A 17,035-nucleotide genomic window follows, 5' to 3' on the forward strand; every position below is an offset into this window, starting at 1 on the left:
ATAACAAAGCAAAGTAAATTTATTCCATGGCTCTTTTTAAAATTATATTTCTCTTTCGGCACTTTGAACATTATTCTTCCCTGCCAGAATATGAGAAATATCCATCCACTGGAAATAGAGGGAATCACTGTACTGATCAGTGTTAAGTCTTTCAAAGTTGTTTTTGTTTGTCTCTTTCCTTTTTTTTTTTTAATTTTTTTTTTTTTAAGCAATCAGGGTTAAGTAACTTGCTCAAGGTTACACGCCAGTTATTTCTGGGTGTGGTGCTGAGTGTCTGAGCCCGGGATTCGATCTCCAGGTCATCCCAACACTGGAGCCGGTGCTCTTACTCGCTGAGCCACCTGGCCGCCCCTAAGCAATTGGGGTTAAGTAACTTGCTCAAGGTTACACGGCCAGGTGTGTCTGGGTGGGTGCTAAGTGTCCGAGCCCGGGATTCGATCTCCAGGTCTTCTCAACACTGGAGCCGGTGCTCTTACTCGCTGTGCTACCTGGCCGCCCCAAGTTTGTCTCTTTTCTAATATGATCCTTGTATAAATTGTTCTCCTGTTGTTCCCACTTCACTCAGTATTACTAATATCATCCAGGAATATTTTTTTTAATGACAATTGGAGTTAAGTGACTTTCCCAACATCACACAGATAGTAGGTGTTAAATTTCTGAAACTGAATTTGAACTCAGGTCCTCCTGCCTCTAGGGCTGGTGCTCTTTTCACTGTGCAACCTAACTGCCTCAATCCAGGAATATTTTAAATTAATCCTTTCATCATTTCTTTTGCCAAAATAATATTATATTATATTCATGCAACATAACTTATGCAGCCATTCTGTAGTTGAAGGACACCTCATAAGATTCCATCTCTTTTCTTTTCAGTTTTTACTACTGCCTCCTGGTTCACAAAGTATGATTTTATGCCTATTCCCTCCCACATATCATCCTTCTTCCAAATCAATTCCCATCTTTGTTATTTCCCTCGTATTTTAAAAATTCATTTCTATACCAAATTGTTTGCATATTCAGTCTTCATTTGACCTGTTCTGAAAACAAGAACACAGCTGATGTTTAATTCCTCCTCCCTTTCTCCATATTATATACTTTTCTTCTAATGTACCCTAAGTATGACAAATAACTTTTAATTGCCTTTTGTTCCTTTCTTCTCTAGTTTGTTTCTCTTAATCTTTCTGTCTTCTCTTAATATTCATAGGTTTTCTATTTTATTCTCATTTACCTCCCACAATATGCTAAGAAGAGAGGGAAAAAGATTCTAAAGGAATATTTGTTAACGCTATCAGAATGGGATGTGTATATGTGTATATGTATAAATCATATTCTACATCAGAGTAAAATATATTCTCAAATAATTTCATTTTTCTAGTTTCTTTGAATGTTTTGCTTTTCCTTGTGAATATTTCTTGTGAAACATGGGTAAATACCATTTTATATTAACCAGATATTCAAAGCGTAATACTACTTTTAAACACTTGCAAAACAGTATAGTTCTTGATTATTTTCACCAAAAATGCAATTTTATCAATTTGTAATTTGTTCTGCCATATCATTGACTTTGCTAACCTACTAGTTTTTGAGCATTATACAAGTTTGACACTGTTAATATATTAATTTCTAAATGCAAACTGAACTTCAGCAATAAACATTCTATGATAAACTTATTTTAGATGCCATTTTACCTCAATAAAAATAACAAAATTTGTGCCCCAATCATTTTTATTTGAGTGTTATTAAGTTCTATTCATAAAAACTTCCAGGAAAAAAAATTATATAGTTCAACTATCAGTCTTGAAAAGTTTTAAAATATTTAACTGATTTTATACATACCCTTTCTTTTTTTAAATCAAGCTCCTAGTATAGAAAAGCATATGCTTAAAAATAAAGAAGCAATATTTTTAAAGTTACTTGAAAGAAATTTTAAAAGTTCAAGCTTTAAAAAGTTTTCTTGATTCATTGATAAAAATACAGCACAATGGAACTTTTATTAAAAAATATTTTTCTCATTTCTCTGTCATTGCTTATTATTAGATTAGAACATATCCTTGTAGCCTTAGATTAGGCGTTATGTAAAAATGAATTCCATTCTAATATTCAAGAACTGGGAAACAACGGTCTAACAAAAATAATTGAAAGGATAAAATAATAGAGATTGCATGAAAGTAGGTATGTTAGAATAGGGATTGTGGAGGGAGAAACCAAGCCAGTTTAGTGGCTTGTTATTAGTCCAAGATTGAGATCAGATCTCCTAAAAATTATCTCCCTGGACAGAAGTTCATGGTCACATGTGTACGTGTGTGTTTGTGTGTGTGTGTGTGTGTGTGTGTGTGTGTGTGTGTGTGTGTGAAGTAGACTGGTTCCAAGCTTTCCACTGCATACTGTGTCTTATAAGGATTCCTACACAGTTCAAAAGGCATGGGCAATAGAGCAATAAGGGACCTCAGAAGTCATTCAGTTTAAGCTTTTCATTTTACAGATGAGGAAACTGAAACCCAGAGAGCAAAAGTGACTTGCTCAAAATCATACCCAGAGGTAAGTGGAAAAAAGAAGATTAGAACTTGCGTCTTCTGATTTTAATTTCACAATTTGTTTTCTTACTGGAATTAATCAATTCACTGAGCCATTTTTGTTTCTTTAGGAATAAAATTTTGCTAACTGGTATGGATGAAATTACTTGGTATTCTGAAAAGTTACTTCTCTGAATTCCAGGGATCATCAAATTGAGAGGGCAAAATGTGGCATAGGTGAAAATTCCAACCTTGGAGTCTGGAAACCTGAGTATGTATCTTGGTTTTTTTTCTCAATAGCTATGTGACTATAAGTAAATATAAAAGGAGGAAAGAGAGACTTAGAGGGGTTAAGTAAATGATTTAAACTGGATTTAGAGATAGGAAATGTATATCATAATGGTTGTAAGTCAGATATCTAGTTTAATTTGGAGCATTTTTCTTGAGATTTTACCAAATGGAGGAAAACTGATGTGACCCTGTGTGACTGAGTGAGAGTTGAAATTGGATCAAGCCCTTTGGAAATCAAACATTCTTCATTCATTCTTTGATTGTTTCAAGACTAATGGAGAGAGAGGAGGAGAATATGGGGAGGCAAAGGGGAGAGAAGAGAAGGATATAGTCAGAAAGGGAAACAGAAATAGAGAGAAGGCAAAAGATTTTGGAAGTGGCAAACATATAGAGAGATATTACCCCCCCCCCCAAGTCCCTGATTTTCAACTTTCCTTCAAAGAAATTTGGGGAATTTTCCCTTTTTTGAGATAATAGTCTCTTTCTTGGTTGAATAGAGATCTTACATCATTCCTATTTAAATATTTTTTTCTGATATATCCTTAGCAAAAAAAACACCAATTTGTTTTTGTTTTCTGCTTGTATAAATGGGTTTACTCTCTATTATTTATGAGGGTCTTTTCCATAACTAGCATTTAGTGCAATGCAAAGGAGTAAAGTATACGAGTGGTAGTTTAAAGTACTCTCCCCTTAAAAAAAAAACTATGCTAGTAAAGTGTTTTTTAAGCTTAATATTCTATGCTTCTATACCATCAATACTTGGAGGAAGCAGACAGATTTAATTCTATTCCAGTATAATAGGAGAATTAAGTGGTCAGCTTTAACATCCCTTCCTCTGTCTCTCTCATGCTACAAATCACAGTCTCCCCTGAAGAGATATGGTTGAGATACTATATATTTCTCTCCATACCTTTCCTCAATCTATTTTTTCTACATGTTTAAAAATGTCAGGTGTATATACATATATATTCCAACTCGATCATTTTGTAGATGCAGAAGTTGAAGTCCAAAGATGTTAAAGTGACTTGTTTACAGTGACATTGATAAAAAGAATTAGTGACAGAATTTGAACAGAGGTTGTATGGATCCAGAATCTCTGTTCGTTCAACTATACTATATTGTCTCTCTAGTACTGTGAGGAGTAGTACTAATATTTTTTCCTAAAATTTTTCAAAGTTTCCATATTCTCATAACTCAGTGCTTTGATTTTTCTATTTTCCTTTTCTTGGCTTGCTTACCAGGCAACTTCAGAATTAATCTATGTTGCCATGTAGTCCTGCCATTTTCCTTTACATGCACAGTGTCAAATATCATGAAGTCTCATAAGACTTGAGCAATACAGAGTGATGGGTAGTTGTTTATAGAATAATCAATTATATTTAGGTCTCATTTCTTATCATATTTGCCTCTGGTTGGTAGTTTAACAGGGGTGCTTTAAGCCTTCGTCTCTTGGCACTAAGCAGTAGCCCTTTGACACCCTATGGTCAGCTATTCATAGAATACATTCTTTGACCACTCAAATAATCAATACCCATGACTAAAGAAATTCAGGTCATTTGAAAGTATTCTGCATACAAAAGTATGCATGTGGACCCCATCCTCATTATTACCAATTCATTTTCCATTCTCCAATACATAATAAAATACATATTTTTCAAAACCTTCCTTTAAATAGCTATTTATAGATAATTATTGTTATTAAAGAAAATATATTATTTTCTATTACATTTCATCCTTTCTTCCATAAAACACCTACTTCATTTACCATACTGACTTATCTTTGAGCATTCCAAAAGCAAACAGTGAAAACTAAACATTTAATATATTCTTCCCTTTTTAAACATTTTTGACTTCAAAGTTTCTCTTTGTTTTTTTTTTTTGCTTTTTTGCATCTTCCCCCTTCACACTGGAAGACTTCTGCAATGGGGCTTTTACTCTAATATCTCCTGATCTATTGGCTATTATAAACTCAGTTGTTGTTGGTCTGTTTTTTTTTTTCCATTTTTCCTTCTACTGGTGGAAGAATTGTTAAATCTACTAAGTTTTCTCATCTGTAAGTAGATGTAGTAATCCCTAGGGTCTCTCCCAATGCTAATATTCTATCATTCTATGACTCCCCTTTTAATCCTTTTCAGATCTTTTCAGGTTTTTCCCATGACCTCAAATTATATGGAAAGAATTAGCCCAAGAGAGATAGGAAATTATCAAGATAAAGTGTTTTGAAATTTTTAAAGCATTATGTAGTTGCTAACTATTATTATTTTGGATTTTTATAACTATATGAGCTATCCATTCTTTGTGAAAGTAAATGAATTGATGAATTGTATGTTAATACAGATTTAGTCATTTCTATATCAATGGCTTAATTCCCTTTCCCCCAATAATGTTAGTTGGATTTTTTTCCCCTCTTAGAGATATCTTCCCCAAATCTATAATTGAGGTGCTAACAAATATTCATTATGCATTTATATATAGGATCCTAAGGGATTCTGAGTGACTTTAAAAATCACCTTTGTCCTCTCATCCTTGAAACTACTTTCATGGTAATGATCAGGCAATTTAGAGATAAAGAGAATTCCCTTGTTTCTTTTATCAATTGCTATTATTCTATGAAATTTTATAGTTTAATTTTTCCCTGTATTTTTGTCCCTATCTGCAACCTACACACACACACACACACACACACACACACAAACACACAGGCACACATATACACAAATTTTGGATCAGACCTGTAAGTTTATAAATATAGTAAGCTACCAGTAAGAAAAATTCTTTCAACACTGCAGACTGTATGCATAGATTTTATAATGAGGAGAAGAAATCAATCTGAACCAATAATTAACATTCACATAGTTTTCTAAGTTCTTTAGATACATTATTTTAATTTAAGCCTAATAATAATTTTAAGTAGAAAGCTAACAAATGATCCTCATTTGCAGATGGGAAATGGAGGCATAGAGAACTGATATAGCTACTGTCATGGATGCGTCACACTGGATGATACTGAGATGGCTGAATTAAGGGTTAACTAGTAGTGCAATTGATATATTTAAAACTGTTGCTCAGAACAACAACAAAAAGTCATCAGTAGTTCAGTGTTAACTACCAAGGAAGTTGTTAGTCTAGTCTCCTAGAAATATGGCCTTGACTATGTGCTATTCAGCTTTCTTTCAAGTTATTGAAAAGGTACTATTGAAAAATTTGTAATTTCAAAATGTTAGGTTCAAAAAGTATAGTTAACAGAGTAGATGATACTGTATCTCTATTTTTCCCTAAGGAGTAGCATCAGAAACTTTGAATGTTTTGTTAAAATTCAGGTAAACTGTATCTACAACTCTTTCTTGATATGTTTAAATAAGGACTCTGTCTAAAAAGGAAACAGTTAATGTAGTAGGAGCTCTTCTTGATGGATTCATGCTGAGTTTTTGTGAGCACCTGTTCCTTTCCAAGTTCATTTAGCTATACTTTTCACTCCTTAAATTTTACCAACAAAGACAAGCTTATTAGACTATTGTTTGCTATTCCTTACCCAACCTTTAAAAAGAATGAGAAAAAGGACTATTGTTTTCCATACTAGTGGCACATACTAAATAAATCAGTTTTTAAAGGACCTTATCACATATTTCTCTGGACCTGGTGAATTAAACCTATTAAGGATCCCTGTCAATGCTCCTCTACATATTTTTGCTCTTAATTTCCTATTAGCCAGTTTTGTTCTAATCCAAAATTCTTTGATTTATATGTATATGGAACTTCTAATTTGAAAACTGCATCAAATTATGTAGATGACAAAGTTATCTTGAATGTAATATTGCAGAATTTCCTATGGCACTGAGAGGTATAGTAACTTTTTAAAGATCATAAAGAGCCAATGTTTATGAAAGGCTGAACTTCACGCTATTTCTTCATAACTATAAGACTGGATCTCTATTCACCAGGTGATACTACCTCATTTATTTTCAATTATAATTATAAAATACATATGCTATTTTGTGTAATTTTCAAACAGATATCATTCATATAACTGATTTTTAAAGGAACATTTAAATTATCTGTGCAAAGCTCCTTTATTAATCCATAAACTCCATTAGTGTTGCAAGTACAACTTTTTAAACCCTGAATGAATCTAATGGAGTGCCCCACACATAATTTAAGCTTACAAGTTATGGTGTTTTATTTTGTTTTTTAATCATTGAATGAGTAGAAGTGGTGTAACATGACAGGAGTTTTTATTTTATTTATTTATTTTTGGCCTTTAATAACAGATTTTTAAGTTTGTTTTTAGTTTTCACCCTTCATTTCTACAAGATTTTGAGTTACACATTTTCTCCCTGCCTTTCCCCTACCTCCCACCCCTAGACATTAAGCCTACTAAATACCCCTCCCCCAATCTGTTCTCTGTTATATTCTCCCCCATTCCCCCCTTGACTTTTCTAGTAGAGTAAGATGGATTGCTATACCCAGAGGTTGTATATCTTATTTCGCAGTTGCATGTAAAAGAAGCAATCTTTTTTTTAACATTTGTTTTTAAAACTTTGATTTCCAGCTTCTTTCCTCTTCACCCACCCCCACTGGGAAGACAAGAAATTCAATATAGGTTGTACATGTGTAGTTACACAAAACATTTCCACAGTAGTTATATTGTGAAAGATTAACTCCATTTCCCTCCATTCTATCCCATGCTCCATTTATTCTATTTTGTCCTTTGACCCTGTCCCTTTTCAAAAATGTTTGCTTCTAACTACCCTCTCCCCCAATCTGCCTTCCCTTCTATTATCCTCCCTCTTATTCCTTTCCCCCCTACTTTCCTGTAGGGTAAGATACCCCATTGAGTATGTATGTTATTTCCTCCTTAAGCCAAATTCATTGAGAGTAAGGTTGAGCCATTCCCTTTCACTTTCCTGCTCTTCCCTCCACTGTAACAGTTTTCTCTTGCCTCTTTTATATGAGATAATTTACCCTATTCCAGCTCTCTCTTTCTCCTTCTCCCAATATATTCCTCTCTCACCTCTTAATTTTATTTTTTAAGGGTCATCCTTTCCTATTCAACTGATCCTGTGCCCTCATGACAGTAGTTTTTAAAAAGTTAATTTGCTGAAGGTGGAGTCAAGATGGTGGAGAAAAGGTAGGGACTCACACTAAGGTCTCTATAAAACCCCTCCAAACATATTTAAATAATGCTTTAAAGCAAATTCTATGGTGGTAGATCCCCAAAAAGGATAGGGTCAAGCAATTTCCAGCCCAAGACAACTTAGAAAGTCAGCAGGAAAAGTCGGCTACAGCAGGGGGAAAGTATAGCACAGGCCAGCACAGGTCACACCAGTGCAAAGCTGGTTTCACCAAATCAGTAGTAGATCTTGTGGGCAGCTAAATCAGTGAATGTAGTGGCAATTTCCATATCTCTCAGGCTACAAATATTAAGGGGAATCAGACAACTTGTCAGAAGGAAATTAGAGGAGTTCATTTGATGACACTGACAGGAAAGACTCTATTGCATTGTCCTCTCTAGGATCTAGGTAATAGTTCTGGGTGTCAGTCCCAGGGTAAGGAAGAGCACTAGTACACCAGAATTTAAAGTGGCAGAGAAGCTAGAACACTGATCACAGTTCCAGGATGGAAGAGAGTGTTTCTGGTCACTCACAGATCAGAGCACAGGCCAAAAGAATGGTAAACACACCTCTCCCTATATCATACTATCTTGGAAGAACTGAAAACTTAGGTGTCACCATAATCATTTTGAAAATAGCTGCAGAAAAAAAGAAAAAGGTTGGGACAGTCCTCCTCTACTCTGGAAGCAAAGGTCCACTGTATAATAGAGTTAAAAGTCAAGAAAAAGTTTGAAAAATGAGAAAAAAGCAGAAAAATAGCCTAATTATATAACACTACCATGGTGACAGGGAAGATCAAAGCACAAACTCAGAGGACAACAAAGTCAACATCCAAAGCCTCAAGCAACAACAACAAAAAATGAATTGGTTCCAGGTCATGGAAGAGCTGAAAAAGGAATTTAGGCAAGACAAGTAGAGGAAAAATTGGGAAGAAAAATTTAATTGCAAGAAAATAATGAAAAAAAAGTCAACAGTTGATAAAGGAGGCCCAAAAATACTGAAGAAAATGACACCTTAAAAAACAGAATATGCCAAATGGCAAAAGAGGCACAGAAACCAAATGAAAAGAAGAATGACGTAAGAAGGAGAAATGACCAAGTGGGAGGAAAAAAAAAGATATATAAAATTTTATGGAAGAGAACTTCTTTAAAAGAAGAATTAGACAAATATAAAAAAGAGGTACCCACTGAAGAAAAGAAACCTTTAAAAATAAAGTCAGGCAAATAGAAAAGGAGGCAAAAAGTTTACTGAAGAAAATAATTCCTTAGAAGTTAGAATTGGGAAAGTGGAAGTTAATGACTTCATGAGACATAAAAAAAGAAATCAAATCAAATAAAAATAATAAAAAACTAGAAAACATTGTGAAAAATTTCATTTGGAAAAAAAAAACTCACCTAGATAATAGATCCAGGAGAGATAATTTAAGAATTATTGGACTATATGAAAGTCATGATCACAAAAAGAGTCAAGAAATCATCTTTCAAGAAATTATCAATGAAAACTGACCTGATATTCTAGAACCAGAGTATAAAATAGAAATTGAGAGAATGCACTGGTCACCTCCTGAAAGAGATCTCAAAATGAAAACTCCCAGGGATGTTATACCCAAATCCCAGAGCTCCAGGTTAATGGGAAAATATTACAAGCATCCAAAAAGAAACAATTCAAATATAATGGATCCAACAGTCAGGATAGAACAATATTTAGCAGTTTCTACACTAAAATATCAGAGAGCTAAGAATATGATATTCCAGAGGGCAAAAAAAAAGCTAGGATTATAACAACAAAAAAAAAGAACACCTACTCAGCAAAAAATAAATATAAACCTTCAGAGGGGAAACTGGATATACAATGAAATGTACTTTCAAGTATTCCTGATGAAAAAGCCATATCTGAAGAAAAACTTTGACTTTCAAATACAAGATGCAAAAGAAGCATAAAAATGTAAACAGGAAAGAAAAATCATAAGGGAACTAGTGAGGGTAATCTCTTTACAATGCTACATGTAAAAATGAAACTTTTAACTTCTAAGTCTCAGTATTAGGGCAGTGATGAGTATTCATAGTCAGAGGGAATGAGAGTAACTGGAATAGGATGGTCTGATTTAAAAAATTAAATTTAGGGGTTGAGAAAAGAATGTACTGGGAGAAGGTGGGAAAAGAAAGAGGTAGAATGGGGTAAATCATCTGATGTAAAAGAGGCATGTAAGAACTTTTACAGTGGAGGGGAAGATTGGGGAAGGCAGGAGGTGTACATGAATCTTACTCTCATCAGAATTGGCTTGATGGGAGAATAACATACACACTCAGGTGGTTATACAAATCTCTTACCCTACACAAACTTAAAAGTGGAGAGGGATAAGATAAGGCAGAAGCTAAGAGAATGTAAGGTAGATTCCAGGAGGTAAAAGTCAAAAGCCAAACACTTCTGAGAATGGACAGGGTATAAGGAGAGACTGTAGGATAAATGGTGAAAATAGAATGGAGGGAATATATATAGTAATTCTAACTGTGAAAAAACTAACATTTCTCTGATAAAGACCAAGACCTAATTTCCCAAATATATAGAGAACTGAGGCAAATTTATAGAAATAAAACCCATTCATCAATTGATAAATGGTCAGAGGATATAAAAAGTCTATTTTCAGATGAAATAATCAAAATTATCTATAGTCATATGAAAAAATCTAAATCACTATTGATTAAAGAAATGGAAATGCGAACAATTATGTTACCACCATGCAACTATAAGATTTATTAATATGACAGAAAAGAAAAATGACAAATGTTGGAGGGGATGTGAGGAAACTGACACACTAATACACTGTTGTTGAAGTTGTATATTGATTCCACAATTCTGTAGAGCAAATTACAACTATGCCCAAAGGATAATTAAACCATGCATACCCTTTGCCCAAGCAATATCAAAACTAGGTCTGCATCCCAATGAGGTTAAAGATAAAGAAAAGGACCTCTATATACAAATATATCCACAGCAGCTCTATTAGTGGTGGAAAAGGACTGAAAAGTGAAGAGACATCCATCATTTGGGGAATAGCTGAACAAGCTGTTGCATGTGCTTGTTATGGCACACTATTGTGCTCTAAGAAATGATACACAGCATGTGCTCAGAAAAGCCTTGAAACACTTATATGACCTGTTGCAAAGTGAAAGAAGTAGAGCCATTGTATACAGTAACAGCCCTATTGTTTTATCAACTATGAATAATCTAGCTATTCTAGGCAATACAATGATCCAAGACAATGCTAAAGGACTTAAGATGAAAAGTACTATCCATATCCAAAATAAGAACTGTTGGATTCTGAATATAGATCTAAGCATATTTTTTCTTTCTCTTTTTTAAAATCTGTTTTCTTTCACATGACTAACATGGAAATGTCTTTTGCATAACTGTACATATATAACCTACATAAAATAGCTTGCCTTCTGAATGGGAGGGAGGGGCAGGGAGACATTAAGGGAGAGAATTTGGATCTCATTTTTTTAAAGAATGTAAAAAATGTTTTTAAATGTAATTGTGGAAAATAAAATATTAAATTAAGAATAAAAACTCATTGACTTTAAGGAAATTCTACAGTGTAGGATTCATATAGTGTAAAATTATCCACATAAATAACATACAACATGAAATGCAGGTCAAAGACTTTTAAGACATGGGCTTGTATTTTGTTACTTCAATATAACAAAATAACATTTTCAAAAATATAATTCCACTTTAAAAAATCACAAGCGTACCCTCCAAGTCTAAAAATGTACAATTCTTCGTTATATTCATTAGACAAAAGCATGTCATTATTTTCTTAAATGAGCTAGGGATAATAGAATTAACAACAACAAAGCCATGAAAGACTACCTGATGCATTTAGGTGTACAATTATATTTTATTCATAATGATTTCCAACATAGAAGTAAAGAAAAATCTAATTGTCTAATAAATTATAAAGACTTTAAAATGATATTAACAATTTTATTTCTATGATGGTTAGAGAGAGAAAAACATATTTCAAAAGTGAAATGAATGATGAAAGATTTGTCTAATTTTCCAGACTGTAATGTGCTCTGATTAGCACAAAAAAAAAAATGTTTGGCTTCAGATGAGCCTATATTTGAGGATATCTTTTTTCTTTTTTAGAACTCACATTCCGGGGATTGCCAAGTGAGATATAAACTTCTTTCAGAATCAAACAATCATAGTTCATTCATGGTTGTTGCCAACTACAGACAGAAATTAACTACTATCTAGGTTAGAGGGCCCTTCAAAGTTCTTTTATATAATTTGTATGTTAAATTCTCTAAAATGTAATTGAACATATTGAAATTTAGTGCATTTTGATTGTCCCACCAGGATGCTGAAATATCCATGGTTTTAGAAAATGGCTACTGTGTTGATATACACTTCTGTATGTCATTTAAAGCATTCTTTTTTTCCATATCCTCCCTAACCACTTTTTATTCTGTAAATATCGCTATATTGTTACATGGACATGCATGTATCCATGCAAACACATATAACCTATGAGTTTTGTATATTTTGTGAATTTATATGTATATATATATATATACAGATATGAAATAGAGGGACTATTTCAGGATAGCCCTGATAAATAAATTTCCTTCCAGCCCAGATGACAAAATCAGAAAATTTAAAGGGTGGGGATAGGTATACAACATTGTTAAAATCATAAGGCATGCATATAGTAATACTTCAGTGAGCTTGATGAAACTAGAAGGCTGTTGATTATCGGTCCTAAAAGATTACAGGCAATCAAGGCAACCTTGAAAATTGAGTAATTTGGCAGTAGAGAAAAGAGCTAGGCAGGTATTAATGGGAGAGTTAGCACTGCCAGATCAGAATAAAACTGTGGGGAGGAATAAATCTAGGGATTTAATCTGAATGACCTGCCCAGGTGCAAACATTTTCAATATACCATGAGAGGAGAAAGGAAATGGTGGTTCTGTAATCCTTTAGTGCCAAATGTGTAATTTTTTGGCAAAATATTTTCTGTATGTATCTGATTCTATAAAAAAGGATCTTAATACAAATATATGTGCACATACTTCCCACTAATGCTGTAAGAACCTCTGGCAAAATATTTCCCACGTGTATGGGGAGATTATTTTCCAGACACTATATATACTAAGTTATCTCTATAAAGGATTATCTTTTGAGATAATTGTTCTTAATGTTGACTTCTAAAGGCAAGTTTGCTAGTGGGAACATTCATGAATTAAGAGGTTTTAAGAATACAAACCCACAGAACACCTTGAACTTAGTGTTGCCTCATAGGACAGATTGAGCAGTGGATTCAATACCCATGAGATCTAATTTGCAACCCAAGCATACTCTTGGTCTCACCCTAACTTACACATGCTAAATTCCATGTTCATAAACTCTGAAATTCCCTTATCTAATCACAATTTACTAACATCCCGTATTTTCTTCTGCCTTGAAAATCTCAAACCCCATTTTCACCCTCAAAATGAACTTCAATTCCTTGACTCCTACACTACCCATGCTCTTCTTTTCCTATCTTCACCTTTCAGTGAACCTCCACTGTCAACTCCACACTCTCCTCTTCTCATCAGTATCTTTCCTATTGCCCTATCCTATCCTATTGCCAATCTTGCCCTATCTAGTTTTGATCTAGGATCACTCCTACCTGCCACTGTCTTTGCTCTTACACATATGCGTCTGAAAAAAAGGAAAAGAAAATCATGAGATTATGCTTACTGGATCCATCTCAAATTTGTTGCATAATCTCAACTGAGTCTCCACTGCTACAAGACAATTCTTTTACTCCTCCCTAATCATTCTCTAATTAACTCACCACCCAACTCACTACTATGGCTTTTCCAACTCTTTTCATCCCTCCTCAAACCTCTCATGATTCTTCCTCTCTTTACCTTCTCAGCCTCACTGCATATTTTATTCACAAAAAAAGGAAAATCTGAGGTCACCCCCTGAAAACTCATTCTTCTCATTTTATATTCATTGTAGATGACCCAGATGTATCCTGCCATGATGTCCTCCTTCACTTCTGTCTTAAAGAAAGATATAACACTTAAAGAAAGATATGATACTTCCCTAAAAAGGTAAACCTTAATGTAGAAAAGACTCCAGAAGATTCATTTTCTCCACTTTCACTCATCTTAAACCTCTCCTTGCCTAGTGGCTGCTTCCATTCTGATTACAAATATACCCATTTCTCCCCCCACCCTCAGAAAACCTCTTGGTCTACTTATTGTCATTAGCTAGCTCCTTTTTTTTGGTTGAACTAGAGAGGAAATCATCCATAAATAATGATTCATTCACTTTCTTTGATCTCATTCCCTCTTTATCTCTCCATAGACTGGCTTCTAATCTCATTCAAATAAGCCTACTCTCTTAAAGAATAAGGACTTTTTCTCAGTCCTCATTCTTTACATTTCTGAAATCAATCTCTTTTCTTTGATACTCTCTTCTTTCTAGTTTCTGTAACTATCTGGGCTCTTCTCCTATGTATCTGAACATCCCTCATATTTCCAAATATGAAGAAAAGACAATGCATTCTTGGCTTTTGAAGTAAGTTCCTGAAATATGGGTATAAAGCCAAGTATGAGGAGCTTTCTGGAGGACTGCTGCTGTGCACAGCTTCAAGGTTCTGATTACATAGTATAGGGAACTCTATTTATTCAGCTGTAATTAAAGCAAAACATTCCCAGAAATCAAAGTACAGCATTCACAGTTATGACATAAGAACTTTGCACTAAAATGGCCACATAGTTTTCCCAAAGTGTCCACATAGTTTTAAACAAAGTACATTCATTTAGTGACTCAACAATTTAGTAACTCAATCATTTAGTAAGTCCTCAATTCAATCATACTTAAGGAGGTTTGCCTCCTTAATGGTCATGAAGTACAAAGGCCAAAGTTCCACCCCCCCCCCCCCGCCCCTGCACAGGTCACAGTAAATCATAATCTTCTCAGTCAGCATCAGGTAACAAAGAAGAGATCTTTTCATATTTACTTGAGGCAGGCTCTCAGCTTCCATGGTTCCTCTTCCATGGTCCCAGCTCCTGCCTGAATATATCCAACTGTCAACTGAGTTATAAAGAAGACAGCTCTCAGTTCCTTGTCTAGCTCCTTGTGTAGTTTCTGTTCCATACTGAAACTCACAGTGTCTAGTCCAACTCAAGTCCTTCACAGTTTCTGTTCCTGGGAAGTCAAAGCTTAACAAAGCCACAATAACATTCATGCAAATTGCCAGCATCCTCATCAATTCACTTTCTGTCTGGGAAATCAATATAGACCCAATAACAAGGTCTGAGAAATCAACACAAATCATCAGTATAGTCCCAGGACCTCTGAAAACATCAGCAAGGTGCTCCTCCAGGATTTTTGTAAACATACAACAAGAAAATCCTCTTTCAGGGCTACTTAACCAGGAGTAAGGTGCCAGGGCTTCTGTAACAACAGCACCATCCTCTAACAGCAGACAAATCTGACAAAGTAAAATCAAAACAGACAGACAAATTACTGGCACCACAGCCATGGTTCCTCTTACTTCTCCTCTCTTCTCATTTCTCAGTTCTTCTCTCTTATCAGTTAAGTTCTCAGTTCTCTATTTTGCCACTACAAGTTCTGTTCTCCATTCTGTTATCAATTCATAGCAGTTCTCAGGATCCTATCAGTTCTCTCTCACTCTCTGCAATTCTCAGAAGTTCTCAGGATCCTAGCAGTTCTCTCTCTCTCTCTCTCAGCAATTCTGGCTCTCTAGCCTGGGCTTTTCCTTATATATAGTATTTGCTCTTCCATGTTCTGCCCCTTCCTCTTACATCAGCAACTTCCTCCCACTGTGGTATTCACAAGTTCCAGATCTTAATACTTGTTACAATCATGAACAGAAACAAGGTACTAAATAGTTAAACAGCAAAACAAGGTATTAACTACCTCTGTTTCTTACCAACTTGAAACAAGATGCTAAGTACCTGTTTGATTGTCAATACAAGGGACAGGGAAGATCCTCAAATCCCCATTACCAACCAAGCAACAGGCAAACTCTATGGAAGAATGACACAGGCAATTGAAATCAAGGCAATTCAGGCAAATAAGTCCATGTACTAAATTAGAAGTCCGAGTAAAGGAAATTAATTTTGCCATAAAAAAATAGATAGTATAAAAATCCAGCTTGTGAATTTGTTTTAGGTAATTTAGGTAAATAAATTTCAGGAAAAATGGAGGCTGGTCAAGGATGGGATAAATCTTAACTACTTAGACCTCAAGAAGGAATGAAAGTGGCATGTATGAGACTGTTACATTACTCTGTCCTGACTTCTTTTCTTCCTTCATGTTTAATGTCACACAAAGGCAGATGTTAGCCAAGATTCTGTCCTGGGACCTCCTCTTTTACTCATGTATACTATTTCATTAGGGAATCACATCTGCTCCCATGGTCTCAATTATCACCTCTAAGTTGATGAATCTTATATATCCATGATTTCTAAATTCAAATCTCTGTCTTTCAGACATCTTAAACTGGACATTCCACGGACATCTTCAATTTCACATATGCAACAGTGAACTCTCCCTCTTTTTGAAATTTTTTTATTGTTGAAAGTACCACTGTCATCCTATTATTACAATCTTGGTGTGATCCTGCACTCAATTCCTATATTCAATCTAACTATGTAACGCCTCTGGAATATCTCTCCCCACTCCTTTTCCCCCTCCGAGCCCTATCTCAGCTCTGATATTAACACCCTAATAGAGGCCTTCTTTACCTCACATTTACATGATTTAAATAGGCTGTTGATTAATCTCTCTGTCTAAAATTTTGCTGCACTCTAAACTATTCTCCACTTAATTATCAGTTATAATCTTCTAAAAGACTTTATCTGACCCTGTCATTTCACTGTTCAATATATTTCAGGGTTTTAGTTACTTAACCCCAATTGCTTTAAATATATATATATATATATATATATATATATATATATATATATATATATATATATATATATATTTCAGGGTTTTGCTATCATCTCTAGAATAAAACACCAAATCCTCTGTTTGACCTCCAAATATATATCTGACCCCTTCCCATTTTTCAAATCTTCTTTTTTT

This window comes from Petaurus breviceps, unplaced genomic scaffold (genome assembly GCF_028583685.1).
Source record: "Petaurus breviceps papuanus isolate PSGF00001 unplaced genomic scaffold, PetGlider_PUasm1.0 551, whole genome shotgun sequence".
Taxonomy (NCBI): Eukaryota; Metazoa; Chordata; class Mammalia; order Diprotodontia; family Petauridae; genus Petaurus; species Petaurus breviceps.